Source organism: Stomoxys calcitrans, chromosome 1, assembly GCF_963082655.1.
Source record: "Stomoxys calcitrans chromosome 1, idStoCalc2.1, whole genome shotgun sequence".
NCBI lineage: Eukaryota > Metazoa > Arthropoda > Insecta > Diptera > Muscidae > Stomoxys > Stomoxys calcitrans.
Window position 1 is genome coordinate 172,781,246 of NC_081552.1, and position 21,195 is coordinate 172,802,440.

At 40.2% G+C, this 21,195-nt stretch overlaps 1 protein-coding gene across 5 annotated transcripts in view; it reads left to right on the forward strand.

The window, feature by feature from the left end:
- LOC106081529 (uncharacterized) overlaps nt 1-21,195 on the forward strand; it is a 500,989-nt gene that overhangs the window by 72,535 nt on the left and 407,259 nt on the right. The window lies entirely within an intron of this gene.

Sequence of the window (21,195 nt, forward strand, 5' to 3'; positions counted from 1 at the left end):
TCCATATTCGCAGCATTGTGAACTGGCACGATTCATACAGAATTTAGCGAAAAACTTTGTGGGCAGTGGGCATATACATAGAATGGGTACAGGGTTTTGAGTGGCTGGATCATTGTCAACGATCCGTTGATGCTTTGCAAAGCAAGTGTGTCATAAATTGTATGCCAGATTTGTTCTCGACGCCATTTGTGTTGACTCAAAGTTAAATTGAAAATTGCAAGTGTACAGTTTGAACAAAATACTTGACAAAATATTTTTTTTTGCGTACATATCAATTCAAGGCAGAGAGGCAGAAAGGAGTCAACCGCTTTGAGACACTAAAAATCCGCAATCAGAGAGAAAGTCGTCCACAATTTATTCGTAAAAGTTGCTATGCTTATTTGATTGATTTGACTCACTGCTACTAATTAATCATTAATTTTGAATGTTTGTGGATCTTGGGACGTTGACAAATATAGTAACATCTTCATGTTGATTCCTTGGCAAAGTTGGTTGAGAATATATATCCATGTGTCGTAGCAAATCTGTTGGTATATAGCTGAGCGATATCGTCAGCGTAGGATAGTTCTCCGGAGATCGCAACCATATCAAAGTAAATAAAATCTTAGAATAATTTATGGAATGCAACAAATGCTTAGGTTAGGATATGTAGAGAAAAGGGTGCGAATGTTAATCCACCCCATGCCACTATGGACATACACCTAAGCCAGTAATCAGCTTGTTGTACGCTCTAAATACTATAAAGTAATCTCCGTTTCTTCCGTGCTTCTTACAAAATCCTTAATTGTTTTCCATGCCACGCCCCTAAGTTGGTTCATGTCTGGTATCGTGACCCCACCTAAGTGCCGGTATCTGTTAGACGCGAAAGCCGGGCAATGATAAATGAAATGCTCCACGTCTCATCATCTTCCCCGCTGCTCTACAAATGCTATCACTTGCCGCATCGATTTAACATAAGTGAGCTCGTAGTCCCGTTATGATACCAATAGCTATACTGACCTCCTTCTTACTTCCTTTTTTCTTCGTCTTCGTCTTCTCACAATCCGGACCCGTAATAGGATTTTCGCCGTCCTATCGACCGTTTCGCTGTTCCACAATGTTGCAAGCACATTCGTCGCCCCCGTCCTTAACTCGAACTGCGTCTTTCACCGTCAAATCGTCTGCCCTTTCATTCCCCCTTGCTCCATTATAGCCCGACACTCAAACGATGCGGATTGTGTCATCTTCAAAGAAGGCGTTAATTTCCTTCTAACACAGCAAGACTGTTCGTGAAATTACCGTCCTGGATGTTATTGCCCTTATGCCAATTTTACTGTCGGTAAAGATGTTCACACTCGATGTCCTCGCGAAAGCACCACACCACTTCACGCATTCCGTGATCGCCCGGATCTTCGCCTACATGACTCTAAAACAGATCTCAGTCTCCGGGTTCTCAATGTGGACCCCCAGGCCCGCTCTGTCCTCTAGCTTTGATCAAACCGTGTAACATGATCTTCCAAATGGCAACACTAGGGATCCGTCAATTCAAGGCTGTGGTGCTGGCAGTAGTGTCTCGCACTCGATCTCAAGGTTCATTTCAGGTATCCGATAAAAAAAACTCTTCCCCTCCTTCCCCTCGACTATACCGCGATGGTATAAGCTGCTCCCATCCTCAATCCATTCTATCATCGCCTTAAGTCTCATAGCCACAGTGGCTGCCTCACACTTAATCTGTATAGGTCGGATATCTAGAGTTGTCTCCAGTGCCCTAGTGGGCGTGGTCCTCATCGCTCCGCCTATGCCAAAACAACATGTTCTCTGAACCTGTATGGTCCTTATGTTGTACATTTTCTCCATAACAGTTCACCAAACTACTGAGGCGTAGGTAAGTATTGGTCTAATCACGCTCCTGTAGAGCCAGTGGACTATCCTCGAATTCAGGCCCCATTTGGGGCCTACGGCCCGTTTCCATATTGCTTTACATCTGTGAGGCTTCTCAGTACGCTCCTGAATGTGACACTTCCAATTCTGTTTCCTGTCCAAGATCACAGCTAAGTATTTGACCTTGTCAGATCGAAATCGTCTTAATGAGGAAACGTGGTGCATTAAATTGGCCCACCTTCGTCTTCCTCGTAAACAGGCATATTTCAGTCTTCCCTGTGTTAATATTGAGTCCTCTGATTCTAGCCCAGTCATATGCCATATGACCAAGACCCTATCGGCCCTTCTGCATAGCTCGTTCGGATCCTTATCCCTTAGAAGTATTATAACATCGTCTGTGTAGCAGACGGTTTCAAATCCCTCCTTAGTCAGCATCCGTAATATGGCATTTATTCGCCATAGGAGTGGCGAATAAATGTCCCCCCGTGGCGTGCCTTGTCCCACTTTCTTACATATATTTATGCCATGGGACACACAATGTATCCACCTGTTGCAGTATATGGTTTATCCAGTCTCTCAGTGTGTCGGTCCGCACATTGTAAAAAGCCCCCTCGATATCAATGCATACCGCTAGTGTGTACGATTTGGCATAGAAGGATTGTTCTATTTTATGCACACCCTCGTGCAGGGAAGTCTCCACCTACTTTCCCTTGACATAGACATGCTGTTTGTAATTGAGCGGTTCGCTGGATTCCTGCTCTTTATCCCCAATATGTTCCATGGTTTTGAGTAGAAAGGACGTAGGGCTTATGGGTCTGAAGGCCTTTGATGTCGCATAACTTGCCTTGCTGGGATAGGGTATAAATATCACCCTTGCCTCCTGCCAGGCTTTCGGAGTATATGCAAGTCCCAGGCACTCGGTGAAAATATTGGCCAAGTGGGGCGCCAGATACATTGCCTCCTTCTGTAGTAATACCGGAAATATTCCATCAGGTCCAGGTGACTTAAATGGTTTGAAGTTCCTTAAGGATTTCTAGACCATAAATTCCGTAATTATAAACCATCGATCAACATCATTATTCCAAGATTCCGGTGTCTCCGTGAGTCCCGTCGTATTCTGTGGAAAATGGATTTCCATCAAAAGCCGAAAATGCCCTCCGTTGTCTCTGCTCTCACTCCCATGTCGTCTACAAACGTTTTAGTTTGGACATGGGTTTTTGAGAGAAACTTTTTCATCTTGGCTGCGGCATTAACGCTATCGACCTGTTCGCAGAAAAACTTCCAGGAGGCACGTTTTGAGACTCCGGTAGTCTTAATATATTCCTAGAGCTGTGTAATTGTGCTTAATTGGCATGATTGTGCCAATAATTTTGGTTCGATTTCTACACAATTTTTGATGAGATGTTCTATTTGACGTGTGCGAAATGTCAATAAAAATGGGTAAAATTTAGACCCGAGGTCAGATGTAGATACTCGTATATCGTTTATATATATATCTTGCGAGCGATATGGGCTTTAAAGACTGTGCTATCCACAATTTGGTCCGACCTTTTCAAAATTTTGCATGAGGCGTTTTATTTGACGTCGCAACATGTGTGCACAATTTTATCAAAATCGGTCTAGATTTACATATACAGTGTGGCATCGACTGTCCGGGATGGTCAAGACAGGAAACATTACGGATAATTGATTTTTCCCATTAATTACATCACATTTTTGTACTGATTTTAACATAGGTATTTGGTTTTTTTATACCCTCCTCCAAACGATACTATACTATTTTCATCATTCAGTTTGTAACACATCGAAATATTCAACTGAGACCTTAAAAAATTTATAAATTCTTGATCGTCTTGACATTCTAAGTCGACTTAGGCATGTCCGTCCTTCTGTCCACCTGTTGAAAGCACGCAAACTTTCGAAGGAGTAAAGGCAGCCGCTTGAAATTTTGCACGAATACTTTTTATTAGTGTAGGTCGGTGGGCATTGTAAATGGGGCATATAGGTTGATGTTTTGATATAGCTGCCATAAAAACCGATGTAGGATCTTGCCTTCTTGAGCCACTAGAAATTCTTATCCGATGAAATTTTGCATGAGGTGTTTTGTCATTACTTTCAACAACTGTGCTAAGTATGGTTATGGTCATATGAACCGATCTGGGATCTTGACTTCTTGAGCCTCTATAGGGCGCAATTATTACTCGATTTGGCTGATATTTGGCAAGAAGTGTTTTGTTATTCCTTCCAACAACTGTGACAAATATGGTTCAAATCGGTGTATAACCTTATATAGCTGCCATATAAACCGATCTGGGATCTTGACTTCTTGAACCTATCGAGGGCGCAATTATTATCCGATTTGGCTGAAATTTTGTACAACGGCTTCTCCTATGACCTTCAATATACGTGCCAAATATGGTCTGAATCGGTCTACAGCCTGATACACCTCCCTTATAAACCGATCTCCCTATTTTACTTCTTGAGCCCCTAAAGGGCGCAATTCTTATTCGATTGGGCTGCAATTTTACACAATGATTTCTACTATGGTCCAACATTCAATTCAATTATGGTTCGAATCGGACCTTAACTTGATAAAGTTACAATAGCATAGCAATTATTTTCTTGTATCCTTTGTTTGTCTAAAAAGAGATACCGAGAAAAGAAGATTCGTGCCGGTCGAACTTAGCACGCTTTAACTTGTTTAAGTCTCAAGCCGACGTGGTGTTACGTTTTTTTAGATAATGTTAGGTTATGTTTAGGACTCACTTAGACGTTTTCGTCCATTGTGATATCACAAGAACAGGAGAAGGAAGACGCCTGCTAGTTCCTACCGTGGAACCATCCAGGTTGCTTTAAAAAGTCCAATAACTTGTAAATGTTCACATCCTCTAAATCAGTTCTCAAAAAAAATTGAACTCCTTTTGTCTGCTACATACACCGCAGATGTGTTTTATTCTCTTCTTCCTCGGCGTTCTAACAGGTTCTGCCAGCATGTTTTTCGAACAAACAGTGACCTATCATGACGGACACTGAGACGTCTGTGCTACACTCATAGAAAAAAGTTTGCTGAAAATAGCAAACATTACCTACTGAATATTAGTAGTTAATTTTATTGTTATTGTAGCAGCAGTTCTGCTATTACAGCAGTAGCACTGCAATTTCAGAGTAGCAGGCTTACTGCTGAAAAGTCTGTTGTTTGCTGAAAATAACTGCTGCTTAATTACGAAGGAGATGTTAGAAGAAAAAAAAAATAGAACACATATGTAAATGTGTGTCTCAGTGGATGCTTATAATCAACACTGAACGTATACTTTCTATAACCTGTTTTCTTTTAATTTAGATACAATATGCCATGCCAGTCATGTGCAATAACAAAAAGTGCGAGGTAGCTCAGCCACATTTCGAAATGTATATCAATGGATGGATCAGGAAGCTTCTTTACAGTAATATTCCACAAACTTAAATCATCTCTTCCAACAAAATTTCTAAAAAAATTTAAAAAATGTAACAGACAACCGTGAAGAGTGGCATACAATTTTTTTACCAAACAGCAGATTTTGTTAGTAGAGATGTGTGCTAATACAGCAGTAATGTCTGCTTTCCCATTTTCAGCAGACAAAAACTGCTGTTTTACCATTTTGTTTGTTTTGTTTTAACATTTTTGCTGTTTTTGAGCGGTAGACCTCTTCAATTCTAGATTGGGCCACATAATTTAGGAGTGCTCACAATCTGCACTTTGTGACCATCTGTTGTTCGTTGCCCTTCAGGCCTGATCCTGAAGACTTTGCTTACCTGTCACAAGCGGCATATTCCCCAAGCCTAAATGTTCTAGACAATTGTAGAGGAGGTCATAGGCTTTCAGGAAAATTGCATTGTTAGTCTATATATATTTAATACAGGGTGTCAAAGTTGACTACCTTCCATTTCTCCAACTTTCTATAGCCTATAACTTTTGATCGTCTGAAATGATTTGCATGATTTAGTACTCTAAAGAAAGAGTCATAAATTGAAAACTTCACATACATAAGACTATGTCATGGGGTAATCAATCCCTCATCAATTCCCGGCCGATACGGGATGACTATGAGCACCACACAGGCTGGAACTTTAAGCTCCGACTTGTGTGGTGCCCATCGTTGTCACGGGAAGCTTAGCTGAAAGCTACCGGGCGCGTCCACAGGTTGCGGATGGTGGAAAGCTCCGTTTTTATGCGGAGTAGCTGCAAATGCGGCCGCGGGCAGTCAGCGATTTTCGAGAGGAGAGTCTCAGTGAGGAGTCAGGTGGCACTGGCTCTTAACAAAATACTGAGTGCCAATGATACTCGAGATGACAAGGCGAGTTATTGGCGCCTTCAAATAACCAATGGCCAACATCAGCGTCTGTTCCCAGGTTAGGGGCGGCTGGCGGCGAGCGTCGGATCTTGGAGCAAGCGGGTCGCCACAACGAGGGATACATGCAATCCCACAAACCCATGCGGTTGGGGCGCTGGGCCAGAACCCCCCCCCAACGTTGACGACCCACGCAAACGAAAAAAGGACCATGATTTGCGGATCTGCACCTGGAATGTCGGCACTCTTTATAGAGAAGGTGCAGTATACGCGCAGGCGGATGTATTAGAGAAATACAAGGCAGACATAACCGCCTTACAGGAAGTGCGATGGACTGGGAATGGCGTCACTACAACACCAAACGGTGACGAACTATACTATAGCTGCCATAACACGAGGCATGAATTTGGCTGCGGATTTGTGGTTAGTCGAAGACTGAAACACCTAGTCTCCAGCTTTACTCCGGTGGATGAGAGGCTAGCCACAATCCGCATAAAAGCCAAATTCTTCAACATCAGTCTTATTTGTGCCCATGCCCCGACGGAAGACAAAGACGAGCAGACCAAGTATATTTTCTACGAGCGCCTAGAGAGAGAATATGACCGCTGCCCCGCCCATGATATTAAAATCGTTCTGGGAGATTTTAATGCGAAAATAGGGAAGGAAAAAATTTTTGGTCCAACAGTCGGAAAGTTTAGCCTCCACGAGATAACGTCCAGTAATGGGTTGAGGCTGATAGATTTCGCCGCGGCAAAAAACATGGTAGTTAGTAGCACCAGATTTCAACATAAAAATATCCACAAAGCCACATGGCTGTCACCCGATCAAAACACGAGAAACCAAATTGATCACGTTGTGATAGATGGAAGGCATTCATCCAGCGTGTTAGTTGTACGATCGATCCGTGGAGCGAATATAGATTCGGATCATTGCCTTGTTGCAGCAAAGGTTCGCACCCGTTTGAACATGGTGAGGAAAGTACGATCTGACACTGCACGGAAGCTGGACATTGAAAAGCTGCAGACACAACAATTGGCAGCGGCATACTCCACTCGACTGACCCAACTGCTTGATGAAAGCACTCCTTGTTCCGATGATATAATGGCGCAGTGGCAAACTTTTGCCCACTCCATTGAAAATGCCGCGAAATCCGTACTTGGGTACCGAAAGCCTCCTCCAAAAAACCCATGGTACGACCACGAGTGTCGAGATGCTACTGAAGCCAAGAATGAGGCATATTGAGCAACCCTGCAATCAGTAGCAACGCGCCAGATGAAGAAGAGGTATCGGGAGAAAAGGAGAGAGGAGAAACGTCTATTCCGCAGAAAGAAAAAGGAAATGGAAAGACGTGAGTGCGAGCGAATTGAGATGTACAGGATTCAGAATGAAGTCCGGAAATTCTACCAAAGAATTAAACACCAAACCGATGGCTTTGGTGCAGGCACATCCTCCGGCAGAGACAAAGAAGGAAATCTGGTAACTGACACAGACAACATGCTGAGGATATGGAAAGAACATTTTACCCAACTGATAGTGTCCGATGTTGGCGGCGAAGAGGATACAGCAGAACCAATTCCTGATGATGGTATAGAATGTTTACCTCCTAGTCAGAATGAGGTCCAAGTAGCAGTAACCCGACTAAAGAACAACAAGGCAGCAGGAGCCGACGCGTTACCCGCTGAACTATTTAAGACCGGAGGCGACACGCTGATAAGGCGTATGCATCAGCTTATCTGCGCAATCTGGCTAGAAGAACGCATACCCGATGATTGGAACCTCAGCATACTATGTCCCGTACACAAGAAAGGAGACAAGACGGAATGTGCCAACTACAGAGGAAAAAGTCTCCTCCCCATCGCATACAAGATACTCTCGAGCGTACTGTGTGAAAGATTAAAACCTAAAGTCAATGAGATAATTGGGCCCTATCAATGCGGCTTTAGACCAGGTAAATCCACCCTAGACCAGATATTCACATTGCGCCAATCCTGGAAAAGACCCGAGAAGGACAAATCAACACCTACCACCTCTTTGTTGACTACAAAGCCGCCTTCGATACTCCTTTACGTTCAAAGGTATTTCAAGCCATGTCTGAGTTTGGTATCCCTGCCAAATTAATAAGACTCTGCAGGATGACATTTGCTGATACGCGTTCCTCAGAAAGAATAGGAAAGAATCTCTCCGAACCATTTAATACCAAACGAGGTTTCAGACAAGGAGACAGCCTCTCGTGTGATCTCTTTAATATCCTGCTGGAGAAGATTATACGAGATGCAGAAGTGAATAGATATGGCACACTAATCACAAGAGAGCACATGCTACTTGCCTATGCCGTCAACATCGACATCATAGGTCGGTCACCGGAAGTAGTAACTGCAGCCTTTGAAAGAATCGAAAGGTCGTCAGTGAAAATGGGTCTGGCAGTAAATGGAGATAAGACGAAATGGATGGTCTCCACTCCCAAAAAGCCTTGTACAACCGAGCAGATAAAGAACATGGAGAAAGTTGGGAACCACAACTTTGAGATAGTCATTAACTTTATCTACCTCGGCACCGCCGTAACCGAAACGAATGACACCAGTTTTGAGATTAAACACCAGCGAAGAATAATACTGGCAAACAGATGCTACTTTGGACTAAGTAAGCAGTTTAGAAACAAGGCCACCTCTCGACAGACGAAGACTACACTTTACAAGACACTGATACTACCCGTGCTGTTATATGGTTCTGAAGCATGGGTACTTGTGAAAGCGGATGAGGCAGTGCTTGGAGTATTTGAGAGAAAGATTCTTCGTAAAATATATGGACCAGTTTGCGTTAACGGAGAATATAGGCGACGTATGAACCACGAGCTGTATGAGCTGTATGACGACGATAGCATAGTTACACGCATCAAAATACAAAGGCTGCGTTGGCTAGGTCATGTTGTCAGAATGGATGAAGAAGCTCCAGCAAAGAAGTCTTTTGAAGGCAAACACGGTGGTACACGCAAACCGGGAAGACCAAAAGCCCGTTGGAAAGATCAAGTTGTGGGAGACACCTCGAAACTTGGTGTCAGAGATTTTAGAATGAGCGCAGAAGATCGAGGCGCTTGGAACGCTATTCTACGTTCGGCTAGTGGAAGAAATATTCTGTCATAGCCAATTAAAGTAAAGTAATCAATCCCTAACGAGGTATGAATAGTTTGAAAATATCAAAACTTTTAATTTTTTGTAGTTTCCGGTAAATTTTCAAGCTACATACTAAAAATTTCACACAATTTAGATCTCGCTTAGCTCTTTTTCCAGAGTCCGAATCATGTAAATCGGTGTAGTACATCAAAATGTATAGCCTCTAGAAAGTTGGAGAAATCCACGTAGTCCACAAACAAATCAACAGATAACAATTATGGAATTATTTCCAAATATTTTTGACGTTTGGACCACTGTGCGATGTGTTTCTCTGCAATTCTTGCCTTGAATTTGGGACTTTGATCTACTTATCAGGAAACTTTTTTCTTGTCAAAATCGCAGCCCTTAAATTGGTGTCGAATCTCATTATTGTTTGATTTTTCCTTGTTTGGAAAGCAGAAGGAAGACAGAACAGGAGTAGAAAGATGTTGTCATGACAGACATTTTGAGTGAGACTTATGTTCTCCCTCACAGGGTCACAGGGACCCGGCGCCGAGAATATGTGAAGTTTGAACTGTTCCGCTATCTCATTAAGAGATCCACGACAGTCGAGAGCGAGTTTTGCGGGTCTAAAAAAAAACGTTCTCCAGAGATTTAATGGCTGCCTGGATGTCAGAGAAGATATTGATGTCAATTGTCGTTATGACATTATAACTTAGCCATTCCACCACGTCTTTAACAGAAAGGATCTCCGCTAATGGTCGGGCAACCTTCTCGATATGTCCAGTCCGAGAGTAGCTTAGAGTACACCCCAAAGCCCATATGATTCTTCAGCCTGGAAGAAACCGTATAGAGAAGTCTACGTGCCTTCTAATAAATTTTACTTCCCCCGAAATGAGTTTTCCTAAGGCTAAATTTCAATAGTTTTGTTTTTTAGATTTGTAGCCACAGTGAAATCCTGGCTGCGCGCCTGGAGCAAGCGAAATATCATTTAAAAATTGATTCAGATTTCTATATTGAGAAATTTAATAAAAGTATTATTCTTGTGCAGTGCAAATACCATTATTGACGGTTGAATGGTATTTTGTAAGCTTGCCAAATAAAACGCAGTGCATATTTCAAGAATTGCAAACAATCATGCCGATAAACATAAATGAGAATCGTGACGTAGCCCATAATTTGCGTATATTATTTGCCACGTCTATGAAATAATTTCCTTTGTGTCGCCCTCATAAATTTTCTTCGCTTCTAAACATAACCAATAAAGTCTAATAAGCTAAACAAGTAAAAGCGTGCTAAGTTCGGCCGGGCCGAATCTTACATACCCTCCACCATGGATCGCATTTGCCGAGTTCTTCTCCCGGCATCTCTTCTTAGGCAAAAAAGGATATAAGAAAAGATTTGCTCTGCTATTATTATATTATTACATGTTGGAGACCTGTGTAAAATGTCAGCCAATTCGAATAAGAGTTGCGCTCCTTGGGGGCTCAAGAAGTAAAATAGAGAGATCGATTTATATGGGAGCTGTATCGGGCTATAGACCGAATCAGATCATAATAAACACGTATGTTGATGGTCATGAGAGGATCCGTAGTACATAATTTCAGCAAATCGGATAATAATTGCGACCTCTAGAGGCTCAAGAAGTCAAGATCCCAGATCGGTTTATATGACAGCTATATCAGGTTATGAACCGATTTGAACCATACTTGGCGCGGTTGTTGGATATCATAACAAAACACGTCGTGCAAAATTTCATTCCAATCGGATAAGAATTGCGCACTCTAGAGGCTCAAGAAGTCAAGACCCAAGATCGGTTGATATGGCAGCTATATCAGGTTGAACTATACTTAACACAGTTGTTGGATATCATAACAAAACACGTCGTGCAAAATTTCATTCCAATCGGATAAGAATTGCGCACTCTAGAGGCTCAAGAAGTCAAGATCCCAGATCGGTTTATATGACAGCTATATCAGGTTATGAACCGATTTGAACCATACTTGGCGCGGTTGTTGGATATCATAACAAAACACGTCGTGCAAAATTTCATTCCAATCGGATAAGAATTGCGCACTCTAGAGGCTCAAGAAGTCAAGACCCAAGATCGGTTGATATGGCAGCTATATCAGGTTGAACTATACTTAACACAGTTGTTGGATATCATAACAAAACACGTCGTGCAAAATTTCATTCCAATCGGATAAGAATTGCGCACTCTAGAGGCTCAAGAAGTCAAGACCCAAGATCGGTTTATATGACAGCTATATCAATCAGATAAGAATTGCGCACCTTAGAGGCTCAAGAAGTCAAGACCCAAGATCGGTTTATATGGCAGCTATATCAAAACATGGACCGATATGGCCCATTTACAATACCAACCGACCTACACTAATAAGAAGTATTTGTGCAAAATTTCAAGTGGCTAGCTTTACTCCTTCGGAAGTTAGCGTGCTTTCGACAGACAGACGGACGGACAGACGGATGGACATGGCTAGATCGACATAAAATGTCGCGACGATCAAGAATATATATACTTTATGGGGTCTCAAACGAATATTTCGAGTAGTTACAAACAGAATGACGATATTAGTATACCCCCCATCTTATGGTGGAGGGTATAAAAACAAAGAATATAGACACTAGATGGACGCAAATAATGCTCCGCACAGTGCATCAAAAAGCGAAATTGAAACCATTGACCTAAATACTACTAAATATTTGCTTTTAGATTTTTGTTGACTCTTATCTTTACTATAGGAGCTCATTGTTGACCACTCCAACTTTTTGCAGGCTAGACCCAAAATTACTGTTTGTGAATTTGAGAATGGCAAAACTTTTTTCTTTTTATGTGTTTTGTTTTTTTTCCTGATATTTTCATTATATATTCATCTGCTTCGGGTATTAGCGATTGTACAAAAGAGAACCGCAGCAAGCCACCTTAAAAATAGGTGCACATGGTAGATATGCAGCGAATGAAAAGCTTATGCCTTATACCAGCAATAGTTGTTGACGCTTACGACTCTCAACGACCAAGACATAAAATACTCCTTTAAAGTCCCAACTGAATAGAAGACACACAGACCTAGCTACCGTCCGAAGTTTTGAGAGCTGAAATTTATTTGCGTGCTTTGTAATGGCTTGAGTAAAGAAAAAAATGGAAGTCTGTCACTTTTGAACAGACAGAGACAGACAGTATGTACGTCACTGATAAAAGCAATTCTCATCCAAAAATAAAAAACCAAGTGCAAAAATTACAACAGAGTATATCAATGTCACCCAACAACAATTGATGTCTCATTCCTCTGCTTGATTTGGCTTCATATGGCTGACACTCATCTGAGTGGTGCTCATTTGCAAACAACACACGCTGTCCGATGACCAAATTGTAAAACACATCCCTATGCACACATTACAAAAACGTTCGTGCATCTCTCACTCTATTGTATATGTGCGTGTGTTTCAAGCTTACTTTGTTTTAAGGTGACATGCGTAACAGGCAATGTCTTTGGCCAAATTGGCTATTGAGTGCCAAATTTTGGGTCTCATGCAGTTTTCTGTTGTACAATAAAGTTAAGAAATGTAAGTCCATTGCGATACCACAAGTTGTGAAAACTACTATTTTCTTCAGCATATGTTCTTTAGTTTCTTCTTCCTGGAAGTCCTCACAACTTCTGCGGAAATTGTTACTTGCAACCGTACTTCAGTTAACATGTTAACGAATCTAACAGACCTCTTTAAGACCTTAACATCGTACAATTTACTGTACGAAACCAGCGGCACAGTCTAAGGTTGAGGAAACTCGGGTGTTGCCATCTGGAAGTTCATGCTACATGGATGTAGCGACTGGGCGACTTCTTAAGCACCCAGAGACTGAGTTCTGTATCAGTTATCATACAATCCGTAAGGTGGTACAGCATTTATGTGAAATTCATAAAGAAGCCGGCAGCTCAGTTGGTGGCAAGTTGTGACAACCTGTCGAGAAAACGATTTCCACCGTAGGCTTATGTCTTTCGTTTTCTCCAGACCCCGAATACGTCATAGGATTGTCCTACCGACCGTTTCACTGTTCCACAGTGCTTCATGCACGTTAATCACCCAGGATTTGGATTAATCAAGTTTATTGAGTGCAATTCTTTGGCCTTCGATGCCAAATCGTCTGTCCTTTTATTCCCTTCTACACCGCCTTGGATCGGCACACAAACGATGCGGATAGTGTCATTCACAGAGAAGGCGTTAATCTCCTTTTACACTTCAAAACTGGTTGTGTCCTTACGGTCGTAGTTGTTATAGACCTGATGGCCAGTTTACTTTTCGCAAAGATGTTCACGTTAACACCATACGAACTCACGCATTCCGTGATCACCTGGATATTCGCTCGCAGGATCGTATTTTAGGCAAGCAGCCGGAAACATATCTCAGTCTCTGGGTGCTCAGTGTAGACCCGCAGACCTATTCTGTCATCTAGAGTTGATCCGTCTGTGTAGCATGAACTTCAAGACGGAAATGCCACAGTTCGGTCAACCAAAGGGAGTACCGCCGGCGGCAGTGCCTTGCACTCGATCCGATCCGAAACCTCTCCCATTCCAACCAGGTTTCCGATCGTTGCCTCGATAATTCCGCGATGGTATAACCTGCTCCTATCCTCTATTCATTATCCCATCGCTTTAAGTCTCATAGCCGCAGTGGGCGTTGTCCTCATCGCTTCGTCTAAAGGTAAATCCATGGAACGGAACTTGTGGAACGTAGAGGTAGTGAGGTCTGCAATATATTGAACATACTAAATTTAAATAAGAATCGCTAAAAAGTAGTGGTTTGTATCGCTAACATTGTAGAAGAGTTAGGTTAGGTTTCGCTGACTCGCTTAGGCGATTTCATTCATTGTCCAAAGCCTCGGGGGAAAATCGAACCCACGACTGCACAGCGTTATATATATAATTTGTCCCCTTTCGGTTCTGCCGGTATATATATATATATATATAGTTGTATATATATATATATATATATATAGTTGTATATATATATATGTATATATATATATATATATATATATATATATATATATATATATATATATATATATATATATATATATATATATATATATATTGGAGTATTTCTTACCCGAACCGGCAGAACCGAAAGGGGACAAATTTACGACCATAGCAATATGGTGCTCAAATGAAATGTCTTTGTGAGTAAAGCATGAATTTGGTATCAATATTCGGGAAAAGTGTCTATTGGGCCACCCCACCCCCACCACACAACCCATTGAAGTATTTTCTGACTATTTCAATATGAGGCTCAAATAATAGGGGTTTTAAAGTGGAATACAAATCCGATATATATTTTCAAGGCCAACTTACTGAGTGGCCGCCCATCCCCCAAAACACCCCTCAAGCCGGTCATGTTTGCCGGCTATGGAAATATGGGGCTTAAATTAAAGGTATGTGGGAGTAGACCACGTATCTGATATCAATATTAGGGGCCAACTGTCTAGCGGACGTCCCACCACCATAACAACGATTTGGAAACCGCTACACTGGCATCTAAGCTCTTTACCAACTCAGCTTAGGGGGGCGAACAATTAATCAACACTTAAAAAAAAAATTATTTGATGTGCTTGCAGACGTTCTGCGTGCCTTGCTGTCATAAAACATCACTGACCCCAATGGACTCCCATAAAAATTTTATTTCCCAAAGCACGCATATGTCTTTTAAAGATGTTCCACTGTATCAAATGAATTCACCATATTGAAATGAGTAACTGTTTCTTCCATTTTCTAGTTTGAGTTTCTACTAAGTTGAGCACCACTCATCTCACTCAACGATCTGACATATTTTCCGAAAAGAATTTTTCTAACACTCAATAGTAACAAATGTTGAGTGGGTAGATCGGAGATGAAATAAAATGTCACAAAAACTGTTTTAAGTAAAAAATTTCGAGATTTCGTTAATGATAAGTCTATTTAAAAAAATATGTAAGGTATTGTATTTAAGGAAAAAATAAGTAAAAATACGAGTAAGTTAAACAAAATTGGGAAAAAAGTAATTCATGTTCTCAAATTCAGATTCAAACCAATTCGTTTATTGTTATGGGTTAGGAGTCTTACAGCCTTTTCAAACCATTTCACTTCACCCATTTTCAATGTGGCTGTTACAAGCATCATCGTTCTTCTTTACTCTTGTTAATTTTCTAATATTTGAACGTGATTTTTGGATCTTTGCGCAGAGTGCACAATAGCACACTCTTGCCTAAATTTAAAAATTCTCTTTACGATGCTACTTTTTTTTATGAAAATGGTCTCAATTTTTGTTTGTTTCTCTTTCGAGACGAGCTCAATGATCGGATATTTTCTTTGCAAATGGAACAGGAAAGCCAGAGATCGCAACACACACCAACCACTATGGGATGCGTTTCGTCATTGGGTTACAATAACTCATAGGCCATATTTGGTCTGAAGGCTTGGTTGGATTATAAAATTATAATTTTATCACGTTTTCCCAGTATTGAACTATCAAAAGTACCAACATTAGTACAAATATTTTTTCGCATCACTGAGATACATTTGAAAAATTTGTTCTCCCACGCTCCAATGAGAAACAAACTCAAAATACAATAATTATTCATAGGTGTTTACTAATGTTTCTTGAGAATTCTTTTTAGTATATCAACAAACGCGCAACTAGTAATTATGCCATAACGCTTAGCAGATAGAAATAAAAAAATGACATCAAATGTACATGAAATCAATGACCAATTAACAAAGCAGTTCGACAGCGATGGCGAAGAAACAGAAAAGAAAAAACAGGCCATTAAGGAGAGGGAAGGAAAAAAGGAATATCTAAAGTATGTCAAAGTGCCACAGGACAAAAAGGCCAAAATAGGCGAAAGTGTAACCTATAAGGCCATCATTATTGGCAAGCCAAGTTTATCAGTGCAATGGCGTTTCAATGGGGAATATATCAAAGACGATAGCGGGAATTTTGTCATATCATCAAAGGGTAATCATTATAAAATGACTGTTAAAGAGATGACTACAAACACTGTTGGAGACGTTGATATCATTGCCAGAAACCGTGTAGGTGTTGCTGTTTTCAAATCGAAACTAGAATTGTTGAATGACGGAGACGACAGTGGTGGTGATGCCGCAACTTTATAAACTCTTTTTGTATCTTTGAAGATACAAAAGTGAAAAGGATATGACACATCTCTGCTTGGCCTGAATAGACGGATAAGACACAATCCAAGGATTCACGTTTACTACATGAAATAAAAAATGTTGAGTGCAATCAAAAATAAATGAAGGCAGCTGCATTATCTGTTTTGTGTTTTGTTTAGCCGTCACAGAGGGTCGGTCATTTGAATAAACTTTTTTTTTCATTTATTATCCCCAAGGGAAGTTGATCGAGCTAATGGTCCCGAAAATTATATGCAAAATTAAAATGTGGACATCTGTATTCCGTTTTAGAGCTTGCAATGAAAATATAATTAATTTCTATATATAATTGGGAACTTTTAATCTTATATATAAAAATTAATTTGTGTTTGTTTGTAGGTTTGTTTGTTTGTTTGCTTGTTTGTATGTTTGTGTGTTCCTTATAGACTCAGAAACGGCTGATCCGATTTTCTTGAAATTTTCACAGATGGTGCATAATGACCCCGTGGAAAAAATAGGGTACTACATATTTTAATATCTGAAGTGGGGGCGGACCTTCCCCCTTACCCTTATTTTCAGAAACGCCAGATCTCGGAGATGGGTGGTGCGATTTAAGCGAAATTTTGTGTGCTCTCATATAGTACCCTAAAAATAAAAATTTGTTATCAAAATTTCGGATGGGGTACCTAGGAGGGCTGCCCCACCCTAAAACCTACCAAACATATATTTAGACCAATAACGACAATATGGGACTCAAATGAAAGGTATTTAGAATAAGAAAACGTATCTGATATCCAATTGTCGGACCAAGTGTTTGGGCTTTGGGACCACCCCAAACCCCAAAACACCCCTAAATCGGACATATTTATCGACCATGGCAATATGGGACTCGAATGAAAGGTAGTTGCGAGTAGAATACGAATCTGATATCCAAATGTGGGACCACGTTTCTGGGGATGCACCCCCTTCCCCAAAAACACACCCCAAAAAGGATTTATTTACTGGCCATGGGAATATGGGGCTTAAATAAAAGGTAGTGTAGGTGTGTAGAATTCGAATCTGATATCCAAATATGGGACCGAGTGTTTGGGGGGCCCCATAACAATATGGGGCTCAAATGAAAGGTCTTTGGGAGTAAAGCACGAATTTGATATCAATATTAGGGAGAAGTGTCTATGGGACCACCCCATCCCCACAACACCACCCAAATAGTAAGTATTTTCCGACTATTGCAATATGAGGCTCAAATAAGAGGGGTTTTAAAGTGGAACACGAATCCGATATATATTTTCAAGGCCAACTCACTGAGTGGACGCCCATCCCCCAAAACACCCCCCAAGCCGGTCATGTTTGCCGACTATGGAAATAAGGGGCTCAAATTAAAGGTATGTGGGAGTAGACCACGTATCTGATATCAACATTAGGGGCCAACTGTCTAGTGGTCTAGTGGACGTCCCACCACCATAACAACCCCCAAATAGGACGTATTTGCGTACCAATACCATTTGGGTCTTAAAGAGAGTGGTACTAAATATTCATAGTTTTTAGGGCCAATACACCAAACCGGACATATTTGCTGACTTTTGCTATAAGGAGTTTAAATGGCAATAAAGGGCAATCGCAATATGGGGTTCAAATAAATGATATATAGTTATATGAGAATAGAGCACGTTGCTGATATATTTTGCGGGCTTAGTGTTTGGGGGACCACTCTAATCTCCAAAACACCCCTAAATCGGGCATATTTAATGACCATGTCGATGTGGAGCTTCAATGAAAGGTATTTTGGGGATGGAGCGAGAATTGATACCCATTTTCGGGACCAATTTTCTTGGGTTCTACCCCTTTCCCAAAATACCCCACAAACAGCAATTTTTTAGTGACCATCGCAATATGGGGCTCAAATAAAGGTATTTCGGAGAAGAATACGAATTTGATATCCAAATGTAGGACTATGTTTTTAGGGCATCGCCCCTTTTTTTTTGGACCATGCCAATATGTGGCTCAAATGAAAGGTATTTGAGATTAGAAAACGGAGGAGGAGTACACCTTACATCCAAACTTAAATTCGTAGACCAATAAAGATCATATGAGGTTCAGATAAAGGCACTTATATAGTTAAACTGTTAGTCAAGTTAGCATGATATTTCACTAAAAGATCTTTAATAGTCGAAAATAAATATTCCAAGGAAACTTTTGTTCCATATAAAGTGAAAGAAGCGCAGCGGAGTGGGCCCGGGTCAGCTAGTATCATACATATATATATATATATATATATGTATATATATATATATATATATATATATATATATATATATATATATATATATATATAGTGCGATTTAACGTCTTTAGACTATTTGTTGTGGGGATATGTTAAAGCTCATGTTTATTCAGACAAGTCCGCTTCAATTGACGCATTGGAAGACTACATTGATGCATTTATTCGTGAAAAATGTTTAAAAGAGTATGCCGGCCGAAGTGTTGTAAAGAGTATGCCAAAATTGGACTAAGGGTATGGACCATTTGAGGCGCAGTCACGGTCAATATTTGCATGAAATAATCTTCAAACATTAAATTATGTGGACCGTATTTTGGATAAAAAAAAAAAAATTCATGCATTCTTCTGAGTTGTATGTGTTTTTTTTTGAAAAACTTTCCTATGGCTCTTAAAAAAAGAGAATTTATGGACAGCTGTGACAAAATAAGGTCGACTTATAATCGGGAAAACCATTGGGAAGCTACACGCAAATAAAAGAAAGCTTTTGGAATATCTTAGCTACAAATTATTCGGTTTTATTGAGGAAGTACTATTTTTATAGTAACTGTGCAACATTTCCCTCCACCGTTTCCCGTTACTTTAGTTTGTAAAAAATGCTCGTATTTACAATACTACAAACTAGCCAGGCGGCAGGCAATAAGAATTTTTGCTACTCATTTTTATATATTTATCCTTTTTATTCGTCACAAATTCTTGATATTCTCAACGTTTTTCATAAAAGAAGTTTACCTGTCGAAAAGTTCTTTTTTGGCTAATGACTTTTCTAATCGGACCATTTTAAAGAGCAAGGTAAGGAGAGCAAAATATGCCGGTATGGATGGATGCGCTGAAGTAAGCCATTGTACGGAAATGGACGAAAATTTCGGCAGATTGCATTCGTGGAGCATGCAACTCGGTTTAGACCAATTCAGAGCAAAAGGTGGTCATATCGAGCAAAAGTGAATGGGTTCGGAAATTTAAATTACTTCTAAAATTTCTTCCCATTTGAATATGAAAATATTTCCACAAAAAATAATGTGGTCGTTTGAACGTTAACATGCCATTACCATTCTATTAAGGAACATAATTTTCCCTCATATTAATGAGTGCATGCCGATAAAATTTTTAGTTTAATGATAAGAGTTCTCCTTTTATATGGTGAGTCGGAGCGGCGCACAGTGTTGCCTCTTAGTGTATTCGTTGGACAAAAAAAGTAAGAGTTAACATAGAACTCAAAAATATTGAACACAGAGGTATGATTGAGTTCAATATAGAAAGAAAAACTGGAGTATGATCCAAATCGGTCTATAATCTGATATAGCTCCCATATAAACCCATCACCCGATTTAACTTCTTGAGCCTCCAGAGGTCGCTATTATTACCCGATTAGTCTGAAATTTTGCATGATGACATCTGTTAAGAATCTCAACAATTACCACAAGTATGGTCCAAATCGGTTCGTATGCTTATACAGCTTCCATATAGACCGATCTCCCGATTTAACATCTTGAGCCTCCAAAGGATGCAATTATTATCCGATTTGGCTAAAATTTTACACAATGACTTCTGCTATAACTTTCAAAATTATGGTCCAAATCGGTATATAACCTGATATTGCTACCGTATAAACCAATCTCTTGATTTGAGTTCCTAAGCCTATTGAAGGTGGTCGCTTTCACTTACCACTTTATCCCTGAATTGTGTTTTTCGTTTTAGTGATTTTCGGCATTTATGTTAAGTTTCTGATTTTGGTGTATCCAGGGGACAAATATTTTTGCAGAATATTTTGATATGCTAGAGTTCCAATCTAAAGGAGTTTTTAACCCTGTTTCCAAAAAGGCGTCACTGAAGAACACTGAAGAAGAATTAGGGCGGCCCAAGTCGGCTCTTTTTAGATCCACTTTGCTGAAATTTTCAATTTTGACAGTTAATGCTTTATTTTTGACTCTTATTTAAACCTATGTCTGTCGTTGACAAATGAGCTTTTAGTTATGTAAAATGAGCTTTTAGTTATGTAAATATGTAGCATTTATTTAGAAAAACATCTTTGTACGAAAGCAGCGATTAAATGAAGGAGGACCTCAAATATAATCTACTTATATGAAGGGTTTTTTAAAAGATTAAATCACATTTCATAACAATTTTCCTTTTGGATTTTTGGATGTTTGGATGTTTGTCCACCGGGGCAATCCGATGCGGCGTGTTAATTGGCGGTTCCTCTTGGTAAAGAAATTTTAACTACCGCCGACAGGATTTTAACCGAGGCGTTCGGCGTTATAGGCGCACATGGTTACTTCTGGGCCACAGTGGCCTCCAGTAGTGTCTATGTAATAGAAATGTTGATAAACAAGTGAAAGCGTGCTAAGTTTGGCAGGGCCGAATGTTTTATATCCTCCACTTTTTCAAATAGAAAAACACCAGTCATAGAAAAACACCACCTCCAAAACTACAGGCAAATCGAATAATAATGGCGCCCT